Source organism: Lemur catta, chromosome 6 (genome assembly GCF_020740605.2).
Source record: "Lemur catta isolate mLemCat1 chromosome 6, mLemCat1.pri, whole genome shotgun sequence".
In the NCBI taxonomy this organism is placed as follows: Eukaryota; Metazoa; Chordata; class Mammalia; order Primates; family Lemuridae; genus Lemur; species Lemur catta.
The window spans coordinates 24,088,958-24,110,625 of NC_059133.1; the positions used below are offsets into that span (position 1 = coordinate 24,088,958).

General features: G+C 40.5%; 1 protein-coding gene across 1 annotated transcript in view; it reads left to right on the forward strand.

Annotated features, from left to right (window-relative positions):
* The first annotated feature begins 431 nt into the window (after positions 1-431).
* Positions 432-21,668, forward strand: part of TMCC3 (transmembrane and coiled-coil domain family 3) — a 173,659-nt gene continuing 152,422 nt past the window's right edge. Inside the window, exon 1 of the mRNA XM_045553225.1 lies at positions 432-542. The gene's annotated coding sequence lies outside the window, so the exon portion shown is untranslated. The remainder of the gene's footprint in view (positions 543-21,668) is intronic.

Genomic DNA, 21,668 nt, shown 5'->3' on the forward strand with positions numbered 1-21,668 from the left:
TCCTTGCCACCTCTGATGAAGCCATAATGAGCGACTCGACAGCCACAGAGGGGGAAGGCTGGCAGAGGGGGAGAGAGCTTTAGGAGCAACAGATGATCTGGAAGCCAACCCTTCTTCCGTGGGACAATTCACCTGGCAACAGGAGGCAGCAAGACACGCTAGACATCTGGCTAATGTGAGGAAAAAGCTCTGAGGGGAGGGAACAGGGGGTGAAGGGTAGGAATGTTGAAAGACCGGCTTATTTGGACAAAATGTGCTCATAAAGGCCATGTACCTTTCATTTGGCCTGTCAAGGCTGCTATATTATTCATGAAACTCTTATGTGTCTTTTTCCACTCCACTTTTGAGGAGGAGGTATGTGATTCCAGCCTGGCAGAATGCCCTGCTTACACAGCACGGTCTCTGTGACCTCGCCCTAGTTTCCAGGGAATCTGGGTCTGTGGCTGAAGCAATCAAGAGCAATTTTCTTGCATTGTACTCACCTTCCCCGAATCTAGCATTTTCAGAGCCTCCTCCAGATAAATGGAAGATCAGTTCCAATAGTAAGTACTGTGTTTGTTTCTCCTTCCATAAACTTTGAGTGTTTGTTTGAATTTAGCATAGATGAATGTCCACTGCCATTTCATTATTTGAAAAAGTTATTTAGTCCATCCCCACAAATGGAATTTGCCTTCCAAGGTGCAGGAAAGAGATAATAAAAGAAGAAATTAATATTACCGATGGCATGCATTTTGAGATTTCCTAGTTCTCGAGGAATTCAAGCCTGACCATAAATGATTTGAGTGTTATCAAGAAAGGCAGGTAGAAACATAATAAACAAACAGACAAAAGAACCAGGACTTAAAATCAATTTGGGAGTATATGTGGAGAAGAAATTCAAATCCCATAACAGAACTAGATGTGGGAAAATCTACCGTTTTGAGAGACACAGACAATGGAGAGCATAGGAGCTTTGGCGGTGTTCATTTGGGAGAGAAGGTTCAGGATTGACACTAGCTGTCTCCGGGTAGTCTTGGGCTGGCATGTGGAGGAGGGGTTAAACTTTTTCTGGGCTTGATGCAGAGGCGTTGAACTGATATGTTAGTGTGTGAAAGCAACAGAGAGACAGATTTCTCTTTGGTATAAGGAGACATTTCTAGGGAGCTATGCAAAGATGGAAAGAGATCTTTGCAGAGACGTGGGAGGTGTCTGGTCACTTTAGGCAGAGGGCAGGAGGCTGCTTTCCCCCCTCTGATTCCACTCTTCCCCCGGCTTGCGGCACTCCCACCACGTTTCTTTCTCTCAGTTCCCCAGAGGAGTCAAACTCTTTCCCACATTGTTATTTCTGTCTGGGATGCCTCATGCTCCCCACCTTTCAACCTGCTAAATCTTGCTCTCCCTTTACGTCTGAGTTTAATTGTTGCATCCTCCTATATGTAGGTCTTTCCTGACTCCCTTAACTAAAGAAGGTCCTGTTGTTAAACTATACCATAACGCTTTGTATTTTTCCTTTATAATACTTACCAGATTGGTACATATGTGTATGTGTACACATACATATATATCACATGTGTATCATATATATACACAGTGTGCATACATGTGTATAAAACAACAAAAATATAATTTATGTAGCCATTCGTTTAATGTGTGTTTCACCACTAAAAGCTACCTTTTGCAAGAGGTACCGTGTCTGTTTTATTCATTCCTCTATCCTGTTGTGAACAGCACTTGGAATGTAGTAGATGCTCAGTAAATGTGTTAAATGGCTAAATGAATTACTGGTATTCAAGTACCAAAGTGTCTTGATTAGTGTTACTCTAAGAGAGGGATATGAACCACTAAAGATGATTTTATATGGGACCTGAATCTAGCACTAGATAATATTGTATCTATTATACTTATGTGAAAGTGTTAAATAATTCATTTTTGGTTTACTTTCAGTCCTTCTGATTTTGTCAAAGAGAAAATCATGGTTTGATGACAGTCTTTAGTCACTGATATAGCACTTACCAGTCTCGCTGGTCTAGACAAAGAGATCAGGCCTCAGAAAGCAATATTATCTGGCTTTTATTCGTATGCTGCCTTTTATTTGTAACAAATGATACTGGTTTTTCCTTAATGGACGTGATCCTGAGTTTCCTTTAAAAGCAAAACTATATAAGTAAAATGTGGGTGTATTTTATGAAAAATATTAAGGAAATAATAGCACACTTAGATGATGGTGGTTCTTGAATGACTGAAATTTTGGAACCACCTAGAAGATCACTGGTTCCCAGGAGTCCGTCCACAAACCAGTGCAGGTCCATGACAAAGTAAATGCAGTGAAGTCGGTTTCCCATAAAGCTAAATTGATTCATTGTCATTCTGATAGCATGTCCTTTTTTGATATTAAGGTATTCTTTCTCAAAATAGATGGTGGTTTAGAAAAATTGTCCCAGATAATAGCCTACTGTTGACTTAAAAAAAAATTGTCCCAGAATATAGTGTTGGCAGCCCCATGTTTTTCCCTCCTTTTCGTTATTTAGGGATGATAGTGTGAGGGGGTAATTTCATCTCCCTGGGCGTCCAGCGGTCTGGGTGCTGCTGCTGGTGGAGAGCCTTTGTGGCCCCTTCTGCTGCAGAGTGGATTTCACGTTGCCAGTAAAATCCTGTTTGCCTCCTGTGTGAATAGTAATGAGGGCAGAAAGGCCGTGTGTGTGTGTGTGTGTGTGTGTGTGTGTGTGTGTGTGTGTGTGTTCTGGTCCCTGTTGTAAATGCAGATGTATCATTCCACCCTTTCTGTTAAAAGGATTTGTATATTGTTTTCTAATTATTTCAAATAGGAATGCCAAGTACCATATTTATAATCAAAGAGGATGTGAAAATAATTTATAGATGTGGTCACCGGTGTATAAGGGGTATAGTAGGAGAGATAGATTGTTGGGGACGAGGGGAGGAGGGTGTTCCTGTAGCAACTTCTTCCACTGCAGATAGGAAGAGGACAGCAGGGTCTGAGAGTGGTGGCTCCTCATAGCAGGATGAGTGTTCCCACGGCAGCAGCCTCCTCATTTCCTGTCCAGACAGGCCGGTCATCTGTGGAAGAATCCAGAAGTTAAGTGCTGCTGAGCACAAGGAGGCTTCTGTCACCCAGAGATCAGTCTGAAGAGAAGTTGGCCTATTGCAGCCTTGTGACTTCTGTGGTTTCCTGTCATTTGTGTGTGTGCCGAGTTTGTCCTGCTTATAGAACCCAAACCCGGGGCTAGCACTCTTAGGTCCCTGTTAGAAACTTAGCAGAGGTAATAAGGCCGGAGAGATTATGGCTTTAATGATTGTATCCGTTTTGACAACTGCCTGATTAAAAACATCGCTAGAACCAGATCCTTAAAAGGACTTAAACTTGATGGAACCCATGGTCAGCCTTTGGCCTTGCATTCGAAGGGGCTGCTCTTGGTGACATTGTTAGTGTGATCAGTATCATCTGTCACCACCACTATGAACAACTATCAAGCTGGTTATTCATAGTATGTATGCGTGTTTGTATGTGTGCGTATGTGCTCATGCACATTCACGTCAGTGGCTCCTGCTGATGTTCAAACCTGGTTCTCATAATCAAAAGTCAACACCTTCAACTCGACAAATACTCCGTGGATGTTTGTGGAGCACCTGCCGTCTGTCAGGCATCATGGGAGGTTGCTACATGAATGGTGTACGTCCATGTCTACTCATGCATACAGCTCACAATTACCACAGTGTCATGTATTAATAAATTAAAGTGAAAGAAGTGCTGTAAGAAACAGATCAATAAAATACTTGAGGACCACAGAGGAAGAAACACTTAATTCTAGATAGAGAAATTAAGGAAGGCCTTGTTGAAGGGACATTTGATCTGGGCCCCAGGAGATGGCCTGTGTTGGGCAGGGAGGGGGTAAGGATAATTCAGCCTGAAGTAACAAAAGTATGAGTAACGGCCAGGTGAGGTAGCTCCTGCCTGTAATCCTAGCATTGGGGGAGGCTGAGGTAGGAGGATCGCTTGAGGCCAGGAGTTCAAGACTAGCCTAGTCAACATAGCAAGACCCCATCTCTACAAAAAAAAGAAAAGAAAAGAAAAGAAAAATAAGTATGAGTAAAGGGATGGGAATTTACTTTGTTTGGGGAATGGTACCCTGCGAGGTAAATCCCTAGATTATCACACCATGCCTGGATGATAGTATTGGTAAAGAATATCATTACACTTTCTGTGCAGGGAGTGCTGCACGGTAGTGCAGTGGCTAGTGCTGATGGAAGGATATGAATGCCACAGGGCAAGCAGAAAAGCCAGGAGGCATCGCAGATGGACAACTAAGAGTACAGACCTCATTTATGGTCATTATTACTTAATAAATGTCATTGTTAAAAAAGGTTACAGTAGATACATACTTTTATTTATATATGGACATTTGGAAGAAACTTTTTAAGTACCTACAAAACTATTTGACAAATGACCAAATGAATAATACTGCATGCAGCAGGGAATATGATTTTCTCTAAGACTTAGACCATGGTCAGTTTGAACTAAATTTTGCTTTTGCAAGTCAAAATTCTTTCCATGTAACATATTTAAAGAGAGATTCCTATGTTAAAGTGTGTTTTACATTACAAAAGGTGATTTTTTTCCCCCAAAAAAGATCCAGATTTTACAGTTAGGTAAAAGCAAGTTGAAACCCAAAAGCAGAACTCCAGACATGCTGTCTCTGCTGTTAACTCTGTCTGCATTGAATTAAAATGGTCTTTCTCAGTTTTTGCCAGTAGGTGGTGACAGTGCTGTCTGTGCAGTTTAAGTTTCTTGTTATTTATTTATTAAAAAACACATATTTATTATAGGAAAAATTAGAAAGAAGAGGTAAGCACAAAGGAAGTGGGGAATCACATGGTCCCACTGTCTGTAGATAATCACTGCCCAAGTTCAGGAATGTTACAGCCTTTGTTGCAAATGGACCAAAGCCAATTCAGTAGTTCACAATTATTAGATTGTCTTTGATAGATTATCAGTTGCCTCTAATTATTACAGATCTCCATCCCACAACCTTCCTAAGGGTGAAAGGATAAAACAAAAGCAGTTCTCAAACCACATCCTGCTAGAGGGACAAACATGTGTGAACAAGCAGGCACAGAGCCTGTGCTGTGACCTGTGCTGGGGAGGCCCGAGCTCCCACCTGCTAGTTGCTGGGACAGCAGGAAAGGCTCCCTGTGACACTGCAGCAGCAATGTTGTGGCCAGACCATTCAGCTAACTTTATCCCATAGTTCAGGCCCCAGACTCCCCCATAACGTAAGGCTGGAGAGACTTAGGCTGCTGGATTGGCTTAGTTCTCATACCCTGGTCATAAGAAGGCAGAGGTCCCTGTATAACACTTCTGGATAATCTGTAGACAGCAGATCCTCCAGTGACTTTTTTTTCCAGCACTGTTTCATTACAACGTTGATGAGGAAAAAAATTGGTTTCTGGCCACAGCTATTGTGTGTGTGGAGTTTACATGTTCTCCCCACATCTTTGTGGGTTTCCAGTGGGTACCTGAGTTTTTTTCCACATCCCAAATTCATGTTAGGTGAATTGGCATGTCTACATGGGCCCAGTCTGAGCGAGTGTGGGTGTGGGCGAGCCCTGGGAGGAACTGCTGTCCTGTCCAGGGTAGGCTCCCGCCTTGAGTCCTGAGCTGCCAGGAGAGGCTCTGGCTATCCAAGACCCTAAACTGGAATAAATGGGTAAATCAATATGTTACTTGTTTTGTTAATCTTTCTTAAATGTTTTATTTTGATGTTTAATATTAGAAGTGTTTTGGTTCTTTATTTATAAGTTCGGTGATGTTTTTGTGACCAGAAATATGCCATAGAACTTAACTGCAGTTTACATCAATTGGTTTCATTATATGTTGTTTTGCTGAAAGTCGCAGTTTCTAAGAACCTGTTGATGACATTAAGTGAGCACTTACTATACAGTCATGTGTTGCTTAATAACAGGGATATATTCTGAGAAATGTGTTGTTGGCTGATTTTGTCCTTGTGGACACATTATAGAGCAGGGGTTGGGGACCTGCATCCTTAAGGTCACATGTGGCCTTCTAGGTCCTTAAGTGCAGCCTTTTGACTGAATCCAAATTTTACAGAACGAATCCTTTTTTATTAATACATTTTTGTTTATCTTTTATATTTTCATTTTATTTTTAAAATGAACATATTTAAAATACCAAAGAATAAAAGAAGTTTCAATGAAATAATCCTCTGAGATTGACTGGCACAATTAGAACATTAGTGATCCATAAGGGCTAAATTGGCAGCTGCTACACTCATGATTTAGTTCTAACTTCCCGGACCTGACTGGCACCACTACCGCAGGAAACTGGTTAGCAAAAGTTTATGGGGGTCAAGTACGCTAAGTCTGTTATCAGCTTTTCCCAATGGTACATTGTGTTTCTGTTTGAAGTAAAATTTGTGAATAGTTGCACAGCTAGACAGTATTTTTGTATTCTGTGTGCCTAATAGTCCATCGTGTCAAAGAAGACCAAGAGAACTTGAAGGGCAAAAGCAGATTTTTTAATGCGAATTGGGAATTGCAATATTATCTTGTTTCTGCTAAAGATAAGATTATTCTCTTGCTTGTGATACTGCAATATCAACGTTAAAGAAATTCAATGCTCATCACCATTATAACACTCATGAAGAACATATATTTTAAATTAGAAGGAGAGGTGTGAAAGTTTGTATTGCAGAAATTAAAAGATGAAAAGCAAAAGCAAAGACAATTCACAAGCAGCAGTAAGACCTGGAAATAATGCCACTTCATGAAGCAACTTATGAAGTAGCTTATATACTTGGGGAAAAAGGGAGGCCATTCAGTGATGCAGAATTTGTGAAAGAATGCATTGTCAAAGTTGGAGGATGCTTAGAACCTGATAACATTGCAAAGTACAAACAACTGCCTCTTTCAAGGAGAACCATAACTGATTGGCAGCATGAATAGCCTTCAACTTAACAGAACAACTTCATGCAATACTTTAAAAGGAAAATATATATTATTCAATTGCTTTGGATGAATCAGTTGATACTACTGATTCGGCAAAGGTTTTATGCTTCATTCAGGTCATAACACAAAGTTTTCTTTGCTACGAAGAGTTACTCACTTTGGGCACTCTTGTGAACAGAACAAGAAGAACAGATATTTTCAACAACTTTCAAGATATATGTCATGACGTTGGACTGAGTTTGGTAAATTTAGTGAATGTGTGTACAGATGGTGCGCCTTCCAGGACTGGAAAACATGAAGGGTTTATTGCACAGACAAAGTATTAACAGATCCAGAAGCCCTCATTTCTTTTCATTGTATCTTGCAACAGCAAAGTCTCTGTGCTAAAGCTACTATTTTAAGTGACAATTTGCAACAAGTTATAAGTATTTTTAAATATATTTGTGCAAATGCACATGGCATCATCAGTTTCGTAACATGCTAAAGTTGAACAATGAGATATTCATTGTGGTCTTGCCATATCATTCTAAAGTGTGTTGGCTATCTCAGGGACAGGTGTTAGCCAAAATTTTATCTCTGTGAGAACAGATAATTAAATTTTTTGCAGAACAGAATCAGCAATGTGAATTATTGAAAGAAGGTTCCTGTAGGAATGCAGCATTTCTATATGATATCATGTCAAGTCAAAATGACTATTTCTTTGCAAGATAAAACTAAGTTTATATATGATATGAGGCCAAAAAAAAAAAACTAAGCATTTCAAACAAAGCTATCTTTCTTCAAAACACTTCTTCAAAGGGAAATTTCGTATGAACATTTTCCCCAGTTAGCAAAGATCATTGATGAGCAGGATGATATATGTGAATCATTTGAAGAATATGCAGCTGTTATAGACCTGTCACTGACTTCGAGGAGCATTACATCACACTCAAATTAGCATTTCAGCCTCACGTAGGTGATATCACCAAGGCACCTAAAGAATTGCAGATGGAATTGATTGAGCTCTCAGTAGATGACATTTTAAGGCCATTATTTGATGCTAAGGAAGATCCAATTGAAATATAGAAAAATGAAGTAGAATACCCACACCTTTGGCAACATGCCTGAAAAATGCTTTCTTGCTTTTCAACCACTTATTGCTGCTAATCTGCATTCTCCTTCCTAACCCAAATCAGGACACCCTTAGAGTCACAAATGACTGATACCCATCTAGAAGATCGACTGAAACTGCAGATCTCCATGCTGTAACCAGATATTCAAATGCTTTCTAACAAAAAGCAGACACAAGAAAGTTATTAAAAGGTTAGTTAACTTTAAAATTAACAATAGTTTTCATTTCTTGAAGTTATAAAATACATAGTAGTTAAATTTTTATAGAATAATATACATTTTTAGGTATATCTAATTGAAGTTTCTTGAATGCAGCCTTATTTGATTACAGCTAAATAAATGTGACCTTCCAACGTGAAAAGGCTCCTTACTCCATCATAGAGCATACTCACACAAACCTAGACGGTACAGCCTACTACACAGCTAGGCTATATGGTATCGCCTATTGCTCCTAGGCTACAAACCTGTACAGCATGTTACTGTACCGAATACTGTAGGCAATTGTAATACAATGGTAAGTATTTGTGTACCTAACTTTATCTACACATAGAACAGATACAGTAAAAATACAGTATAAAAGATTAAAAATAGTACACCTGTTTAGGGTACTTACCATAAATGGAGCTTGCAGGACTGAAAATTGCTCTGGATGAGTCAGTGAGTAGTAAGTAAATATGAAGGCCCAGGACATTACTGTACACTACTGTAGACTGTATAAACAGGGTACATTTAGGCTACACTAAATTTGCAAAACAAATTACTTTCCTAAATAAGTAATAAATTAATTATTGAATAAATTAACCTTAGCTAACTGTAATGTCTTTATAAATTAAAAAAAATTTAAACTTTTTGACTCCTTTGTAATAACACTTTGTTTAAAACACAAATTATACAGCTGAATGAAAATATTATCTTTATTTATTTATTTATTTGTTTGTTTGTTTATTTTTGAGACAGAGTCTCAACTCTGTTCCCCGGGCTAGAGTGCCGTGGCATCAGCCTAGCTCACAGCAACCTCAAACTCCTGGGCTCAAGCGATCCTATTGCCTCAGCCTCCTGAGTAGCTGGGGCTACGGGCATGTGCCACCATGCCCAGCTAATTTTTTCTCTATATATTTTTAGTTGTCTAGCCAATTTCTATTTTTAGTAGAGACGGGGTCTCACTCTTTCTCAGGCTGGTCTCAAACTCCTGAGCTCAAACGATCCACCCACCTTGGCCTCCCAGAGTGCTAGGATTACAGGCGTGAGCCAGTGCGCCTAGCCTGAATGAAAATATTATCTTTATTGACCTTATTCTATTAGCTTTTTCTGTTTTTAACATTTTTACTTTTTTTTTTTTACTTTTTAAATTTTTTTTGTTAAAACTAAGATACGAACACTTTAGCCACTCTAGGCTTAACAGAGTCAGGATTATCAATGTCACTGTCTTCCGTTTTGACATCTTGTCCCACTGGAAGGTCTTCAGGAACAATAACATACATGGGGCTGTCATTTCCTATGATAACAGCGCCTTCTTCTAGAAGACCCCCTGAAGGACTTGCCCGAGAGTGTTTTACAGTTAACTGGTTGTTTTTTTAAATAAGTAGAAGAAGTATACTCTAAAATAATGATAAAAAGTGTGGTATAATGAATACATAAACGTATCTCTTCTCAGCCTTTTGGCTAAGATCAAGTGTGTAATACATAAACCAGTAACATAGTCATCTATTATCATTATCAAGTATTATGTGCTGTACATAATTGTGTGTGCTATATTTTTATGTAACTGGTAGCGCAGATTTGTTTATACCATCATTGCCACAAACACTTGAATGACATGTTGCACTGTGACATTACAATAGCTATGATGAGTACGGTGTGTTTTAAGAGATAGGAACTTTTCAGCTCCATTGTAATCTTATGGGATCACTGTCGTATATGTGGTCCTTTGTTGACTGAAACATCATTATGTGATGCGTGACTGCATTTTGAACACATCTTTTTATCAATAAAAATCATCTCTAACATCCATTATGCATGTTAACAAACCCTCAATATTTATCAAATATAAAGGTAGGTGAAGCCTTAGAAATAACTACCTCTGGAGTGACAGTTTTTTATTAGTCTTTCAAATGCTAAATAACTGCCCCTATGGTATAAATTAAGACTCAAACATCTATATATCATAGTGTTTATGCTGGAATATTTTAAGGAGAATGAGAGATACTTTTTCAGTTTGTATGTGTGTATGTATTTATAGATTGCTTAACACTTTTCAATTCATTGTACATGTATTGCTTAACAAAAGTGGCATCACATACAGTATACGGTTTTATAACCTACCTTGGTCATTAATCACATTATGAATATATTTCCAAATAAATATACCTTTACATTATCAGTTTTAACAACTGTATTGTATTCCATTTTATAACTCACAGCTCACTATTAAGGGACATTTGTGGTTTTAATGATTTTTTTAATTATAAGCATCACTAGGAAGATTATCTTTGTACATGTTTCTTTGTGTACTTGCTTATTTTATTAGGGTACATTCCTAGATGTAGAATTGCTCAATTATAGCTTCTACACAGTAAACAAAGGTTTTAAACAAGATTCTAAATTACTCTTTGAAAGAATGTAGCCATCTATATGTTCACCAGCATTTGCTTTCTTAAATACTCTCCCACATTGGAAACAATTAAAAAAAAAATTCCCCCATCTGATAGGTAAAAAAAAAGTGGTAACTCATGTTATTCTTACTAGTAAGGTTGGACTTTTTTTCTTTTTTATGTTTGCTGTGTATTTGCATCTGTCCTTTTATTATTGTTTCAAATGTTAGTAGTGTAGGAAAATTAATCTTCCATGCATTTCTCTCCTTATCGGTTGCCAGATGCCTTAAAAGCATTTATTTTTTAGACTGGGAAATACAAAGTCAACTTAAAGCAGCTTAAATTATCACATTTTCTAATTGAAGCCCCAGCCCAAAAGTGGGGCATTGTGCACTGTGCCATTTCATCCCTCCCACCTCCCCCATCCCTGAATCAGGAGGGCATTGGTTTTACACCCTGCTTTAGGAAGGGAAAAGTGGTGAGATGCCTAGGTCCTCAGGGTTTAAACCTGCCCAAGTAGTATTCATGCAACACAATATGAAAGGAGAGCTTACAGTTGATTAGCCTTCTTGAGTTAATTTGGTGCATGCACACAGCCAAAGAGATAATTTAACCACCAGAGGGATACACTTTCAGCAGAATTATCTAGGTTGTTTTCTTTTTTTTTGGGGGGGGGGGGGGCGTGTCTAGAATTGATTAGATTAATGAGAAAATTGCTCTGTTTTCAGTTCATTTGCTGATGTGCTTTGGGGAAGTGGCACAAGGGAATAATATTTCTTCCTGTGTACCCCTCATCCCTGTTTTAGACTTCATCGCATGGATCCCAGATTAAAATAGCAGTCCTTGGAGGGACTTTCCTAAGTTATTTAGACACATGAAAAGAAGACAGACTTCCAAATGTGGCAACTCTTTGCCCATGGCCTCCAAGAACCTTCTTCCTCCTTCCTTTTCCACGTATTGCCTGATGCTTAAAATTCCTTTTTTTTTTCCCCCCCCTGAGGCAGGGTCTCTCTCTGTCACCTGGGCTAGAGTGCAGTGGTGTCATCATAGCATTGTAGCTAACTGCAACCTCAAACTCCTGGGCTTAAGCCATCCTCGTACCTCAGCCTCCTGGTACAACAGGTGTGCACCCTCACACCTGGCTAATTTTTCCATTTTTTGTAGAGACGGAGTCTCACTCTTGCTAAGGCTGGTTTTGAACTCTTGGCCTCAAGTAGTCCTCCTACCTCAGCCTCCCAAAGTGCTAGGATTACAGGAGTGAGCTACTGCTCCCGGCCCCAAAATTCCTTTTAAAAAGATGGGCCCTATAAACGAAGGATCTTTATTTAGAGATAGGGCCTAGAATTGAAGTGTATTGAAAGGTAAGAATTATCATAAATCCACACAAGTACAAATGTTTTACAGTAGATTTTTCTGAAAGGAGGGCTGGGCTCCAAGAAGGGAATGATGTGAGATCCACCGAGGGGAAAGAAAACCCAGGAGGAGAAGCTGGGTGTGTAGGACAGCAGAGCTTCGCCCAAAACTCACCTTGGATGAGGGGTTTGCTTTTTAGGGCCCTGGTATTTGTGATGAAACAATTTCTGAGTAAATTGACACTTTAATTACTTTATCTAGCTTGTTTTTCAATAAAATATTCTCCCTGCTCCCTGGTGTTCTACTGCTCAGAAAAAATTTCTTTCTCCCTCTGACTTTCTCTCTGACCAAACTAACGAAATTAGTAGGTGCTCGGTGAAAATTTGGTTTTTCCTAGACGCTGTCCTTTAAGAGAATGTGCTTCTGCTCCTCAGGTGCTTCCTACTGCATAAAACAACGACTTTGCACTCCGGAGTGTCCCTGGCCTGCTTTTTTCCACAGCGTCCTTGTCCTCAACACTACAGAAGCCCTGTTAGTGCACGCTGTCCCCTCTTACTGTGCTCCCCCCACTCCTCTGTCCCCCCAGCGGAAATGCCCCACGTTGTGTCTGTTTCTTCTTCTTTCAAAGTCTTCCTCAAATCCTGTCTTCTGGACTCACATGTCTCCTGTATTTCTCAAGCAGTGCTAGACAATTTTGAGCATACACTTTCTCTAAAATCTCTGGCCTTTTATACCTAAAACTTTCCAATTAGTAAACTCTTTTTTTAAATAAGACCAGTTTTTAAATATGAAAGGACTATATTCTCATCGTAAAAAAAAATGTGACTACAGAGTACATGAGAAAATGCAATTCCTTCTCCCCACGCTACCAGCTGTAGTATGCCTTACGTGTCAGTGGTTTGTTGTTTATCTTTTCAGACTTTTCCTATTCATATACAAACATTTTTATGTGTAAGAGTATATAAAATTATTTCTACAAAAATAAGATCATGCTATTCTGCAACTTACCTTTTAAAGCTTAATATGCTATATATAGTTTCAGTTCATTTTCTTCATGGCTATATTGTTCTGGGGTATGGCTACATCATAACTTATAACAACCCCCTACTGATGCATATTTAAGGTATTTCCAGTATTAAGTGAGGCATTAAACACCTTTTTATGTAGACCTTTGCAAATGTTTCCTGTTGCTCCTCTCAGCTGACAGAATGGAAGAGGAACATCTGGTTCAAGCAGTGTACATACTTTAAATACTGATAAATGATGCCAGGTTGCCCCTAAAGAAACCGTACTTACACTCCCATTGGCAAATCATTCCGTCTTCAAGTCTCAGCCTAAGTATCACTTTCTTGGGGAAGCCTGACTTTCAGGCAGTGTGGGGTCCTCTCTTTTCTTCTTAAGTATCCCACCAAAATGCTCTGACATTCCTGAGTTTTGGTACTTATCCCATTATTTGAATATTTGTTAAAATAATCTGTCTCCACCACTGGACTTTGACCTCTTTGTTTTTCCTTTTAAATTGTTTTGTGATTTCTAAAAGTAACACATATTCACTATACAAAATTCCAACATCATGGAAATACCTTATATTAAGGAAATGTCTATTTTAGATAGTCCTCCTCTGTGCTGTCTTGTGCACAACTCTCAGTAGCACGTAGAGGATGGACCATAATAACTGATACCTCTGTCTCACCCACAAGCCTGAGTTCCTAGAGGGAAGGGATCAAGTCTTTTTATTTTTGTGCCCCAGCACTTAATATGGACCTAGTTCACTGGGCATGCTCAGTGTTTGTCACCTGAATAATGGGAAGTAAGGCTCTCCTTAGAAAACAGGCCAAGTGACATAAGCCACAGCAATAGATACTAGTGTGACCTATGGATGTTTTCTGCTTAGCCTTCTTTAGGAGGAGCGGCTTTGCATGGCCTCTCTTGTGGTTCCAGGCCCTTAACAGAAACTCTAATGCTGATGAAATTCAACCTCTTCTGGATGATTTGTTCCTATAACCATTAGGAACTATTTAGTTCTTCTAACAAAGCAGATGCAGGAGGCTGGGAAGCAGTTATTAGCTGAGGTAGATTGGTTTACCGATGTGATTTGTTGCTGTGTGTGTTTATTATCCACTGGCTCTGTGCTCATGAAGTCAATGAGCAGGGCAATCTGGTGAAATAAGAAGTGGAGCCAAGCACTGCTCAAATTCCCGAATCTAACAGCAGCAACAGTAATAGCTGCCGTATACTGGGTGCCTACTCTGGATTAGATGTTTTATGTGTCATTTAATTCTTATAAAAGCCTTGTGAGAGAAATGTTTTTCTCCAGGTTCCAGGTGATATTCAGCCCCAGGGAGGTAAACTTTCCAAGGTCATATAGCTCTTAAATGGTATCTGGCTCTGAATCCAGGTCTTTTTGGTTATAAACTATTGGTGCCTCCTTTTTTAGTCTCCATCCTTGTCCTCCAGCCCCCAAATGGTCCTGCTACTGTGGAACAGGAAAAGTAGATCATCTGATGGAAAAGCTTGGAGTCCCTTCTCCTGTTCATTGAAAACACCATTCGAATCCCCGAGAGAACATCCCTTCTTTGTTTAACTTTGTTTTATTCTTCCCTTCTAAAATCATAGACCTCTGGAGATGAAAGAGATCAAGTTCATCATCTCATATTCTTCTGGAGGAGGAGCAGGAGACCTACCATTGCGGTAGATAGAAGGGCTTCCAGATTTTACTGCATGAGTGAAAAGTCTGCTGTTGCTTTGGATTTATATGGGTGCAGAACTAGAGTTTACTAGAATTAAACATCATAGGTAAATTATAATCTAGAACCAGAAACATGAGCGTTGGCTGGTCCGTGGACCCTGTGAGGACACACATATCACAGATGACCCCAAACCATCTTTCTATCTGGAGGCTAAAAAGATCTTGTAGGTTCCTTTTTGATGATATTTACAATATTGTAAATGATCAAACATTTCTTCCATTTTTATTGACCTATAGAAAGGGAGATACGTGTCCACAATTGCTTACCTGAAGTTTTTGAGGAAATTCTTTGCTTATTACACCTTATATTGCATTTAACGCCTCCACTGGGACTTGGGGTTGGCACTTTGCAGTCAGACATGTTAATATGTCTTCAGGAAAGCATGATTATTCATGTTAGATGGGGGTAAGTGAAGACTATAATAACTTCATGTCATTTTAGGTCAGATTTTTGCTTCCAAATGATTTGCATACACTTAGGAAAAATTTTTCTGTTTTCAGAACATTTTGGATTTCAGAATTGCAGATAAAGGATTGTGGAGGTGTAATTTTCTTTTGAGGCAGAAATTTAACTTGTGGACCATCAAAAATACATTTGAGAGAGGACCGTTATGACCCTTATAAAAAGCAAAATAAACTTTGTTCCCGTGGAGGGGCCCACCTCCCTGACATTTAGGGGCTGCTTGGCACCATTCCTATGTGTGTCCCCTTGGTAGCTTAGTTCCAAGCTTGACAGCTCTCAGGGGTGGGGAATTCTCTCTGCTCTCTCTGACCCTCAGCCCAGCCATTCCTTCAGCCATGTTCCCTTTCCCCTCTCCTCAGTGGATCCGGAGAATAGCTGTCTCCACCATTGTCTGCACGAGGACCGTCAGTCACAGCTCACGCTACCCAGCAGGCTTCTTTTCTGGACACTGCACACTCCCCAAGCGTTTGTTTCTTGGTTTTGGGAGCATTCACCATGGAAACCGTTTTGGCTCATCTCGTCCCATTCCCAGGTGTTCTCTGAAGCTTTGCCCATACGGTGCCACAATGAAAAATGCAAACTGGCTGACAGGTTTGCTTTTCACTTTTTCATTGCTTACTTGGCTTGTGGCACAATCCCAGGGTATTTTCTGCAGAGGGGTGTGTTTGACCATACCTGGTGACTAGGCTGTTGTTTCTCACTCTGCTCTGCATGAGACACTCTCACTTTTTACACTCATACTGATGCCTCACTGCTTCCAAAACCATTGTGAAATTAGGACAGCCCAAAGCCAGATGGTTTGACCAACTCTTGTTCCTGTTCCCACTTTGGCTCCTTTCGGCCTCTCATGTTCTGTTTAGCTATTGTTTTTCCAGTTCTTGGAGTACATCAAGCAGTGAGTATCTTCAGAAACTATTTATACCAGTAAGTGTTGGGCCGTTGTTGCTGGTGGCTGGAGTTTGGCAGCACCATCAGCTTCTCCTAGCATCTGATTTATCAGGGTGCAGGATTCATGCCATGTGGCTCTTACTTGGGCCAAGAGTCTTCAATCAGCCTGGTGACTTAAGTTGCCAAGGAAACAATGTGTAGTGAGACCTTAAGATTTATAGCTTGTTCCCAGGATGCAAGATTTTCTCCAGAATTCTTGCTGACACAGTTTACTCCCATAACCTCCCAGCCCTGCGGGGTGTGTAAATCTTTGAACTTTTCTACAGAATTCACTTTCTTGCATGCAAGGCTTAAAAAGGGGTCCAAAGAATTTGGCCTTTAGGGGGAGTTCATGAACTTCTCGAAATTGTGTGTGCTATTTTGTGTTGATGCATGTATTGGCATTTTTTTATGGGGAGAGGCTTGCCCTGTGTTCTCTGCATCATGTTCTAAAGCAATGTAGCCTTAGGAAAACTATTTAGTGTTCTGAGCCTCTGGAAAACAAGAATAGTACTAGCCCTGATACCTAGGTAGGAAGAGGCCAGGTGGTGAGTGGGCTGTGAGGGAGAGTTGCATGTAGAGGCAACAGCTTGTGCTAATGCCTAGAGGCAAGGAGAGCTCAGAGGGTAGGTGCCTCATGGCAAGAGGGGATGGGAGGTTAGCACAGACCTAAGGCAAAAGGGAAGTTTCCCTTAACCCTTATAAAAGGAGATGGATGTGCAAAGAAATACGAAAGGAATAATGCAGACGAGTGAGTGAGAATTTGGTGGCACACCTGCAAACTATGCAGCCACTTAAAATAATTCTGGGGAAGATGAATGACATGGGAATGTTAAGTGAGGAAGAGTTTATATAAACTTGCCTGTATATTAGGATTTCAGCTGCATAAAAACTAATCCTTAAAGGACAAAGACTTAAGTGGAAAAAGGAAAACAACTCTTGCATTAAGGTGATAGATTTTAAAATTTATTTTAATATGGTATTTTTGAGTTTTGTTTTAGTTGTTTGTTGAAGACAGTAGGTTGCCCAGGTGGTCAGGATCCAGCTTTCTGTTGGGCCTCCAGCCTCTTCAGTTCCGATTTGTTAACTCATCAGTTGGTTTGTGCTTGCTCCTGTCCAGGCACTGTGCCTGAGCAGGCGAGTGTCAGTTGCATCTGTGTGTCCCTCCCTGGCTGGGTCATCTCGCAGAGACCATCCATCCATGGCTTGATAAAAACACTTGCGCGCTCTCTTGTTCTCAAAGACACCTGTAATTAATATGCCCCTTTTGTTCATGTGAGGAAAAAGAAAAGGCTGTACTGGCTGGTGAACAAGGCTCCTTCCAGGATCTAGAAGGAATGAAGCAGGGAAATTAAGTAAACAGAGAGGTGACAACTGCAACAACTGGGTGTCAGGCAGAAATGTCCGTTTGACCTGGCTTATTACTGTTTAGCGTCTGGTGCTTTTGGAAAATTGCCTGGCTGCTTCTACGCTTTCCATAGAGATCAAAGGCTTTGTTTGCTCTCAATGTGTTTTTTAGCAGCGAGTTGGAAATCTTCCCTTTCATGCAGATCAGTGAGGAAGAAGCCACGTGCTGTTATTAGATTGGGCGGCAGCAGGCCACCTTTACCTGCCGGTACTCTGTGTGTTTCCAAGTCTCTCTCCCTTCTGAAGGCAGTCGCAGGACACAGGAGCAGTCAAAAATTGTGTTTAAGATATGATGTCTGATACTTGTTTTAAAATGCTCCAATGCATATACACAAAGTATAAGAGGATATGAAATAAGGGTGATGGATACATGGGGTGCATTATATTATTCCCTTTACCTTGTTCATTTGAAAATTTTATAAGAAAAAAATTTAAATAGCATTTAAAAGATCAAGAAGAAAGGAATATTTACCAGAAATAAGTGTGAAAAATCCCACATGACAGCAGTATCTCCTCTCATCCCTTTGGGGACAGCCAGCCAAGAGGCCGTGGCCTCCCTGGACCCAGCATTCGTGGAGTGGGAGCTGATGGGCCAGGGAGGCAGAGCTGCCCAGAGGTGGCAGCTGCCCGTGGACACTGGGGCAGCTCTCTGGTGTTGTCTCGAAGAGTCCATCCATTGCTTTCCATGATCATCTCTGATGGTGTGTTTGGTTAGAGGTTAGGAATTGTCAGTTTGTTCATCTGTTTGTTCTTTCAGTGAATATTCACTGAGCACTGTTCTAGATGCCGAGGATGCAGCAGTGAGGTTTCTGCTCAGGCTGAGGATACGTCCCCCTGGGGGAGCCTGAGGGTAAACATGGACATCTCACTAAGCAGGAGTGTTCCAGGGCGTGGTAAGTGCTGGAGAGCAAATCACACAGCACAGGATGAAGGCCAGGGAAGACACGAGAGCTGCTTTAGGTGGGGTGATTGGAGAAGACCCCTCTGAGGAGATGCTATCTGAGCTGAGTCATGATGGACAAGAAAGAGCTAGCTGCTCATATCTAGGGGAACAGCTTTCCAGAAAAACAGAGGGAACTACAGAGTCAAGAAGCAACCTTAGCAAGGTGGAAAACCAGAGTGCAAGTGCCTAGAAGCTGAGTGCATGGGCTCTGCCTTTGGTGGCTTTCTTCCTTGTCTTTACTCCCTTTCTTTTCTCCTTTATTCCTTTTAAAATTTCTTTCTTCCCAGAGATCTCTTAGCTCTCTGGTTTTATTTTCCAGTCACTTGGCTTTGTAGCTCCTCTCTGAGCCCCCAGGGATATTCTGCGTTGAATTTGGGTTGGGGAGCCCTGTGCTGCTGAAACGAGACCAGGCTCACAATGATGGGAAGATTTGTATGGACTGGAGTTGTAACACACTGCCAAGCAAGGTTTCCAGCGCTTTGGAAATGAATTGCAAGTCTGAAGTCAGCTGAAAGTTCTCAAAACACATCCAAATCTTCTCCTCTTTTTCCCAAGCTGGATCAGAGATGTGTAGTTGTAAAAGGAGCTTTAGAAATTATGTAGTTATGCTGTATTGTTTTTGTCCTATCTGACTTTTAATTTAAAAAAATAATATTCTGTGTATGAGGAGAGAGTGAGGAGAGTAAAAATTGGTATTGGCCTTAAAAATACGCATACTCTTTGACTAAGAAATTCCATCTCTAGGAGTTGATTCTAAGAAAATAATCATGGATGTGTGCAAAAGTTTGTCGACAAAAATCTTCATCCAGTGTTTGTAAGAGTTAAATGGGAAATGATTTAAAAGTTGAACAGTAGAAAAGTGGTTAAATGAATTGTGGTGCATCTCTTTGATAGACTAGTCTGTAGCCATTTGAAATGATATTGTAGAATAGTAAACTTAATGGCATGGAAAGCTATTTATGTTACATTTTACGTCAGTAATACATCTGGCTGCAGCTAATAGAAAACGATTATTTACAGTAGCTGACATAAATAGGAATTGATTTTTCCCAGGTAACAAGAAGACTGATGTAGGCAGCTTCTGGCGTTGGTTCAGTTGGTTCAGCAACGTCAGCACCAATATCTCTGCAGTTCCTGTGAACTTTCTAATGCTTTATACCTCATGGTCACGAGAGGGCTGCCGCAGCTACAAACACTCAGTTCAAGTCCAGAGCAGAGAGGGAGTGGTGGGTGGCAACTGCTGCTTCTCTATCTTTCGTCAGGAAAGCAAAACTTTCCTGGAAGATTGCCAGCTGACATCCCTTTACATCTTAATGGCCAAAACCACGTCACATGGCCACTTCTAGTTGCAAGGGTTGCTAATAAAGTGAGTATTTAGCTTTTCAAAACTGTAGAGTACAGGCAGATAAGGGATATGAGGGTTGGAAATGAGCACTGGATCAGCCAACCCACAGGGTCAGCCACTCAATGTTAAGTGAAAAATGTAGTTTGCAGAATAACACTTACAACATGATCCCATTAAGATACATAACACAAAATGGGTAATCATATGAATTTTTTAAAATGAGAAGGAAATACTCTAAAATTTTATTCCTGAATCATTTTCTTGTTTTATATTTTCAGTGTTTTGTACAATGCAGAATTAAAATGACTCTCTAACTCCCTGTGAGCCACCTTAAAAGTGCTGAAGCTCTGGATGATGGGATTATGAATAGGATTGTGGGATTATTCCCCCTTTACTTTAAAAAAAACATATAATGAGCTATCTTAGTTTTTTGTTGCTGTAAGAGAATACCACAGACTGGGTAATTGATGTAGAAGTTTATTTAGCTCATTGGAAGTCCAAGGGCATGGCGCTGGCATCTGGTGAGGGCCTCTTGCAAGAGAGCAAAGGCAAGAGAGCTGGAGAGAGCTCGCTTTTATAACAGATCCACTCTCCCAAGCCTACTCACTTGATAGCGGCATTAATCCATTCATGAGGGCAGAGGGGTTCAGTTGCCAACACATGAACTTTTGGGGGGACACATTCAAACCATAGCATGAGCATATGTCACTTTTATAAAAGATTATGAAAGGTAGCTTCCTCACATTTTATATCAAGGCACACGAAAAGATATTTACGATTTTTATTTTGCTCACTGCCCCATTTTGCACATAATTGAGAAATAAGTGATGAGGAGCTCGTCCCAAATCCCGCTCCCAGGTAGAGGCAGAGCTTGGCCAGGCCCCGGGTGTCCCAGCTCCCAGCATAGGGATTTCTACTATGCTTTTTTTTTAATACCATTGTTTTATTTTGGGACCCTTTTCAAATCGAGCATGGACTTTAAATTCTAACCAGCTGCCTCCTAACTTCCTCCTCTTCCTTCTGTATTGCGCTCGGTGTTCCCTGACAGATGACAAGCGTCTTACCTAAGGTTGTATATACTCTGTGAAAGTTGTCAAAATCAAAATGGAGTCATTTATGTCTCCCTGACAAATGGAGCCGGGGAAGGTCATGCAGGGAGGGTTCTCCACTCCTAAGAACTGTCACAAAAGACTGTAAAAACCACAACCTTGCACAAAGGCCATTGCAGCTTTATATGTACAAAAAAATACTTCTGTGAGAACACCTGCCCAGTTACGGTCTGTCCAGCCTTGGACTGATGCCACTCTTGTTATTGATCCTTGTAGCCAAGGATAATTGTTCCAAAACAATTATGTAATCCTTCTCATTTTTTCTTTAAAAACCCTTGTGTTCCTTTACCTCCCTGAACGTGCCCACGCCTATTCCCATTGCAGTGCTGTCCATAAACATCATTTTCTTCTAGAGATTCTCTTTCTTTGTTCTTTAGGTTACGATTCATTTCAGGGTCAGTTACTTGTCAACCAGCTATTGAACAAATATATACCGCGAAATACCGTTTTAGGTACTAGGAATATAATGGTGAACAGGCACAGTTCTTGACTTGAAGAAGTTTACATGTGCTCAGGAGGCGGACGAATAAACCAGGAGTTATTATGCAACACTGAGGAGTCCCTGCTGTGATAAGGGTAGGCTTGGAACATAGGAGCGGCACTAACCTGGCCTTTGGGAGTGGGGATTAGGGGGTATATCTAGGAAGTTCTCCATAAAGAAGTCACTCCAAGCAGAGGTATGAAAAAGAAATAGGCACTAACTATAGGCAA